Genomic DNA, 7,959 nt, shown 5'->3' on the forward strand with positions numbered 1-7,959 from the left:
GATAAGTTATAGTGGACTAATTTGTGGACTAAATGATAAGGATTGCTGCTATGGGTGGGAATGCAAAATGTAAAGATTTCCTCTTGACATTAAGTCTAGTTGAGTCTGACTCTGAGGGGTGGTGCTCTTCTCCATTTCTAAGCCGAAGAGCTGGCGTTGCCCGTAGACACTTCCAAGGTCATGTGGCCGGCATGACTACATGGAGCACTGTTACCTTTCTATGGAAGTGATACCTATAGATCTGAATGCGCACAACGTCGTCTGTGTGCATTCAGAAGATCTACAAGCCACTCTAAACACCTTCGCAGAAGCATACAAGAAGCTTGGCCTGTCATTAAACATTGAGAAAACCAAAGTGCTCTTCCAGCAGTCACCAGCCAATCCCTCTCCAATGCCAGAAATACAGCTTAATGGTGTAACATTAGAAAATGTTGACCATTTCTGCTACCTTGGCAGCCACCTCTCCACCAAAGTCAACACTGACACCGAAATTCAACACTGCCTGAGCTCTGCAAGTGCAGCATTTTTCCGAATGAAGCAGAGAGTGTTTGAGGACTGAGACATCCGTAGGGATACCAAAGTACTTGTCTATAAAGCTATTGTCCTCCAAACCCTGCTATATGCCTGCGAAACGTGGACTGTCTACAGAATTCACACTCAACTCCTGGAACGATTCCATCAGCGCTGCCTCCAGAAAATCCTGCAAAGCTTTTGGGAAGACAAGTGGAGAAACGTCAACGTGCTGGAAGAAGCAAAGGCTACCAGCATTGAAGCGATGGTCCTCTGCCATCAACTCCGCTGGACCGGCCATGTTGTCCAGATGCCCAACCACCGTCTTCCAAAGCAGTTGATCTACTCCGAACTCAAGAATGGAAAACGTAATGTTGTTGGGTAGGAAAGGAGATTGAAAGATGGGCTCAAAGCCAACCTTAAAAACTCTAGCATAGACACTGAGAACTGGGAAGCCCTGCCCCTTGAGTGCTTCAGCTGGAGGTCAGCTGTGACCAGCAGTGCTGCCGAATTTGAAGAGGCATGAATGGAGGGTGAAAGAGAGAAACGTGCCAAGAGGAAGGTCTTCAAGCCTGACCGAGACTGCCTTCCACCTGGAAACCAATGCCCTCACTGCGGGAGAAGATGCAGATCAAGAATAGGGCTCTACAGTCACCTACGGACTTACAAGAATACTGATCCTGGAAGACTATCCTACTCGGCCAATGAGGGATCCCCTAAGTAAGTAAGTAACCTATAGATCCACTCACATATTTTCGAACTGCTATGTTGGCAGAAGCTGGGGCTAACAGCAGGAGCTCACCCTGTCCCACGAATATGAACCACCGACCTCCTGGTCAGCAAGTTCTGCAGCTTGGACATTCACAATGGTTTTTGTGGTCACATCCTAGAATACCTTTCGTTTGCATATTTAAAAACATTTAAATTGTATGGCCATTCTTCGGTGCTGCCGTGTTCAAAGTCTCAAAAAAAACAAAACCCTCCAATGTAAATATCAACCCAAATTTCCCACGACGGCTGCATTTCTTACAGTTCGGGAAATTATCTTATTTCCCTCCCACTTTCAATATAATTACCCCGCAAAGCTATTCTTCCCTCTTTGCTATAATTATACAGATTAAAGGCTACTCATTTCCTGTACAGCGAGCACAACATATGGCAACAATGGAGTTTTTCATAAATTATATATATATATGTGTGTGTGTATATATATCCCCCAAAATATATTGAAAGCAGTGCTGAAACAAACAAACTGCCTATAATGGAAAACAGCAATCTTCCCCCAGAAGAAAACAAAGCAGACATGTCCCATGACAGGTGTAATTTTGACAGGATCCTGCTTCATGAATATGGAATGGCAATTAGAGGTTTTATTTAAAACTCAGAGCGCCCTTAGGGGGAAATTCCCCCCCTGCATGCACACACGCACACACATATATACACCCCACTTCATTTAGTCCTCTAAACAGAACCTGGTTCAGCCTGAGAACATATTTGAACTGGGTGTTTTTTTGTAGCTATCTACAGATGCAGGAAAGAATAAAGGGATATTTGCACTGCAAACACTGCTGGGTGAGATTGCGGAGCGAGGGAAGTGTCCGTGCAAAAGTGTTTCCCCAGGGACACCTTTCGCGAAAAGGAGGAAGATTAGTTTTGATGTAATGTGTGAGGAGCAGGCATTACCTGCGACTGTTACCTTTGGAGGTCACAGGGCAATGCGGCAAGCTTTCCAACATAATATCATTGCTAAATACGTTATGCTTTGGGGGTAGGATGAGTTATACTTGCATTACGCATGGAGCCGAGGAGAACATTTAGGGCCGTTCCTACATTTGACATGGCCACATGTTTTATCCTCTTGTAATCATGAGACACAGGCCAATTGGAAGGAAGTGCTATGATGTTGAGATTGTTGACCCTATTAGTAAGTTAGGATTCATATGTATTGTCAAAGGCTTTCATGGCTGGAATCACTGGGTCGTTGTAGGTTTTTTCGGGCTATATGGCCATGTTCTTAGAGGCATTCTCTCCTGACATTTCACCTGCATCAATGGCAAGCATCCTCAGAGGTAGTGAGGTCTGTTGGAACTAGGAAGATGGGTTTATATATCTGTGGAATGACCTGGGTGGGACAAAGAACTCTTGTCTGCTGGAGCTAACCCATTGGGCTTTACAGGCCAATGGATACTCCCCCTAGAATCATAGAATCAAAGAGTTGGAAGAGACCTCATGGGCCATCCAGTCCAACCCCCTGCCAAGAAGCAGGAATATTGCATTCAAATCACCCCTGACAGATGGCCATCCAGCCTCTGTTTAAAAGCTTCTAAAGAAGGAGCCTCCACCACACTCCGGGGCAGAGAGTTCCACTGCTGAACGGCTCTCACAGTCATAGAATCATAGAATCAAAGAGTTGGAAGAGACTTCATGGGCCATCCAGTCTAACCCCCTGCCAAGAAGCAGGAATATTGCATTCAAATCACCCCTGACAAATGGCCATCCAGCCTCTGTTTAAAAGCTTCTAAAAAAGGAGCCTCCACCACACTCCGGGGCAGTGAGTTCCACTGCTGAACGGCTCTCACAGTCAGGAAGTTCTTCCCCATGTTCAGATGGAATCTCCTCTCTTGTAGTTTGAAGCCATTGTTTTGTGTCCTAGTCTCCAAGGAAGCAGAAAACAAGCTTGCTCCCTCCTCCCTGTGGCTTCCTCTCACATATTTATACATGGCTATCATATCTCCTCTCAGCCTTCTCTTCTTCAGGCTAAACATGCCCAGCTCCTTAAGCCGCTCCTCATAGGGCTTGTTCTCCAGACCCTTGATCATTTGAGTCGCCCTCCTCTGGACACATTCCAGCTTGTCAATATCTCTCTTCAATTGTGGTGCCCAGAATTGGACACAGTATTCCAGGTGTGGTCTAACCAAAGCGGAATAGAGGGGTAGCATTACTTCCTTAGATCTAGACACTATGCTCCTATTGATGCAGGCCAAAATCCCATTGGCTTTTTTTGCCGCCACATCACATTGTTGGCTCATGTTTAACTTGTTGTCCACGAGGACTCCAAGATCTTTTTCACACGTACTGCTCTCGAGCCAGGCATTGTCCCCCATTCTGTATCTTTGCATTTCGTTTTTCCTGCTAAAGTGGAGTATCTTGTATTTGTCACTGTTGAACTTAATTTTGATCTCTCTAATCTGTCAAGATCATTTTGAATCCTGCTCCTGTCCTCTGGAGTCTTGGCTATCCCTCCCAATTTGGTGTTGTCTGCAAACTTGATGATCCTGCCTTCTAGCCCTTCATCTAAGTCATTAATAAAGATCCTGAACAGGACCGGGCCCAGGACGGAACCCTGCTTGTGGCACTCCACTTGTCACTTCTTTCCAGGATGAAGAGGAAGCCTTGGGGAGAATCACCCTCTGGGTTCATCCATTTAACCAATTACAGATCCACCTCACCGTAGTTTTGCCTAGCCCACATTGGACTAGTTTGTTTGCCAGAAGGTCATGGGGCAAACAAGACATCTGAAGAGCTGCAAGACCGAGAATAAGCCATGAGAGTAAAGACAAAGATCCACCCAGAGGAAAAGTGTGCTGGCACGGCTGTGCCAGAAGTTTTGAATTTCTTTTTCTTGCACTATTAGTTTGAATGAATCCATTTGGGCTATGAATTTTTATTTTTATTTATTTATTATTTGAACTTATATGCCGCCACTCCCCTGGGGCTCGGAGCGGCTTACAAGAATGGCTAAAATCTAACAAAATTTAAAAGCAATTTGAAACAATTTAAAAACAGCAATATCAAACATTAAAAGTCTGTCGAAACAGGTATGTCTTACATGCCCTGCGGAAAGCTGGTAAGTCCCGCAAGGCACAGACTTCAGGTGGCAGAGTATTCCAGAGTGATGGTGCCACTGCTGTGAAGGCTCTGCGTCTGGTTGCTGTTAGACGCAAGGTCTTGACACTGGGAATTTCCAATAGATCTTGGTCCTCAGAACGGAGGGATCTCTGGGGTTGGTAGGGGGTGAGACGATCCCTCAGATACATTGGCCGCAGACCATGCAAGGCCTTAAAGGTGAGTACCATCACTTTGAAAGTGATCCGGTGCTCAATTGGTAACCAATGCAGCTGTAGTAAGATTGGGGTTATGCGGCATCTCATCGGAAATTCCCGCAAGAAGCCGAGCAGCTGCATTTTGTACCAACTTGAGCTTCCGGATGACCGACAGAGGAAGGCCAATGTAGAGGGCGTTACAGTCGTCCAGTCTTGAGATGACCGTGGCCTGGATCACCGTAGCTAGGTCATCCCTGGACAGGGAGGGGGCCAGCCATCTAGCCTGCCGCAGATGAAAGAAGGCGGTTCTGCTCACAGCAGAGACCTGGGCCTCCATTGTCAGCAGAGAGTCCAAAAGGACTCCCAGACACTTTACCAATGATGACGGGCGTAGCGCCTCGCCATCCAGGGTAGGCAGCTGGATGTCCCCACTGCCCGGTCCACCCAGCCATAGGATCTCCGTCTTTGCTGGATTCACCCTCAACCTGCTGGCACGCAGCCATCCAGTAACGGCCTCGAGGCACTGATGGAAACAATCGGGTACAGAGTCCGGTTGGCCTTCCAATTTTTGCAATTGGGTAGCTTTCCCCAGGTTGCAATCATAGGGCCAACCACCTATCAATCATCATTAGAGCCTTTAGATCCGCCCTTTCCCCAGGTTTTGGAGGGAAAAGGGGACTTTCAGTTCAGTCTCACAGTTTGAAGCCTTACAGTAGGACGTGTGGGCTTCTCTCTACCACACCTGTAAAAAGCTTCGCTTCTTACAGCTCTGCCAGGGCAAAAGATAGAGATCTACAGCCAGCTTTTGCTGGGGAAAAAAGGAAAACCTCTACAGCTTTGCTGGAGAGTAAAGTTACTGTTCCACAGCCTTCGTGGAGAAACTAAAAGGACACCAGCTTGGCAGATGTGCAGCAACGATTGCCTAGTAAGGGACTACTCGGGCTATCCATAATGCAGCTTGGAGCCGGGAGTTGCGGCCTCACGCCAGCAGGGTGAAGAAAGATTGCCCAAGGAGGGGTCGGAAGGTTTCCCGAAGAAGATAGGAACAGTTTATTAAGCAGTTGCCTGTCCCTTGTCGGCAGATCAAGAAAGCTACCAGTTTTTCAAGATTATAAAGCATTTTATTCATTTGTTCGAAGATTTAAGCCTTAATAAAGAACTTTGTTGGACTTATTCTGAGCCTATACAGAACTTTGTGTTGGGAAACCTTTGGGACCCTTTAGCTGAGGCACCCCGGCATCCTGTTGGGCATACAGAATGCACGTCCTGTAAAGAGACATTGCCCAGCGTGCGACAGCACACAAAGTGTTCTTGCCATACATCAAGGAACCACTGACGGCATAAGGAAGATGATGAAGAAACACAACATACAAAGTATCTACAGACCCACCAAGAAAATCCCACAAATGCTACGTTCAGTAAAGGACAAGAGGGATCCTCTCATTACTGCAGAAGTCTACCGTGTACCATGCAGCTGTGGGCAAGTCTACATAGGGACCACCAAACGCAGCATTTATTTATTTATTTTATTTACTTGGTGCATTTGTTGACCGCCATTCTCAGCCCTAGGGCGACTCATGGCGGTGTACAACATATAAAAGGCAATGTACAAAAGGCAATTACAAACAACATATCCACAATACGACAATTATATAGTTACACTAAATAATCCGCTCCGTCTCATAGTAGAATCGTAACCAATCTCATAATCCATATTCCGTTCCAGTCGTCGTTTACCACATTATTATAGCACTTAATTAAATGCCTTCTCAAACAGCCATGTCTTTAGGCTTTTACGGAAAGACATAAGGGAGGGTGCCTGTCTGATGTCTACAGGGAGAGTGTTCCACAACCGGGGGGCCACCACCGAGAAGGCCCTCTCTCTCGTCCCCGCCAGGCGTGCCTGTGAGGCAGGCGGGATCGAGAGAAGGGCCTCCCCAGACGATCTCAAGGTCCTCGTGGGCTCATAGGCCAAGATGCGGTCCAAAAGGTATTTTGGGCCGGAACCGTTTAGGGCTTTGTAGGCCAAAACCAGCACCTTAAATTGGGCCCGGTAGCAGATCGGCAGCCAGTGGAGCTGGGACAACAAGGGCGTTGTGTGCTCCCTGCATCCCGCTCCAGTTAGTAACATGGCTGCCGCGCTGAAGCTTCCGGGCCGTCTTCAAGGGCATTGCCCAAACATGAAACAAGGAACATGAAAGGCACTGCAGACTACTTCAACCAGAGAAGTCAGCCATAGCGGAACACCTGGTGAACCAACCTGGACACAGAATATTATTTGAGAACACAGAAATACTGGACCAGTCTCACAACCACCATGTCAGAATACACAGAGAAGCCATTGAAATCCACAAGCATGTGGACAATTTCAACAAAAAGGAGGAAACCATGAAAATGAACAAAATCTGGCTACCAGTATTAAAAAACTCTAAAATCACAACAGCAAAACAACAGAGAGGAAACAATCAAGGACACACCTAATCATCTCTCAACAAAAGATTGCCCCAGGCACTGCCAGGCCATCAAATGCTAATCAAGGTGGTCAGTTGAAACATTCACACCTAGCTCCAACAGACAAGCGTTCTTTGTCCCACCCTGGTCATTCCACAGATATATAAACCAATTTTCCTAGTTCCAATAGACCTCACTACCTCTGAGGATGCTTGCCATAGATGCAGGCAAAATGTCAGGAGAGAATGCCTCTAGAACATGGCCATATAGCCCAAAAAACCTACAGCAACCCTTAGGATTCATAGTTTCTTTCTTGAAGTTGGATCTTCACTGTAGAATTAATCCAGTTTGGTACTGACATAGAGCAATAGGTGGCACTGTGGGTTAAACCGCTGAACTGCTGAACTTGCTGATCGAAAGATCATCGGTCCGAATCTGGGGAGAAGAGTGAGCTCCCGCTATTACATCCAACTTCTGCCAACCTAGCAGTTCGAAATTATGCAAATGTTAGTAGATCAGTAGGTACCGCTTTGGTGGGAAGGTAATGGCACTCCATGCAGTCATGCTGGCCACATGACCTTGGAGGTATCTATGGATAACACGGGCTCTTCGGTTTAGAAATGGAGATTATCACCACCTCCCAGAGTCGGACACAATTAGACTTAATGTCAGGGGAAACCTTTACCTTTACCTTTAAGACAGCCATGGATAGTGAGATTTGGGGTGTGGATAGTGAGTCCTGTTAAGCGGGTGGCCGGTACTGGCAGCGGGATCCGTGCCCCTGATGAGACGAAGAACCTATAATCCAATGTTCCCAATTAAGAAGCCACGGAGGTGTTTATTGAGTCAGCTGAAGTGATGCCAGCCCGTGGTAATCCGCCAAAGTAAGCTGAGATACCATGCAATACAAAGCATGCATTTTTATATAGTCATATCCTTTGTCTTTCCTGCCCCA

This window comes from Anolis sagrei, chromosome 11 (genome assembly GCF_037176765.1).
Source record: "Anolis sagrei isolate rAnoSag1 chromosome 11, rAnoSag1.mat, whole genome shotgun sequence".
NCBI lineage: Eukaryota > Metazoa > Chordata > Lepidosauria > Squamata > Dactyloidae > Anolis > Anolis sagrei.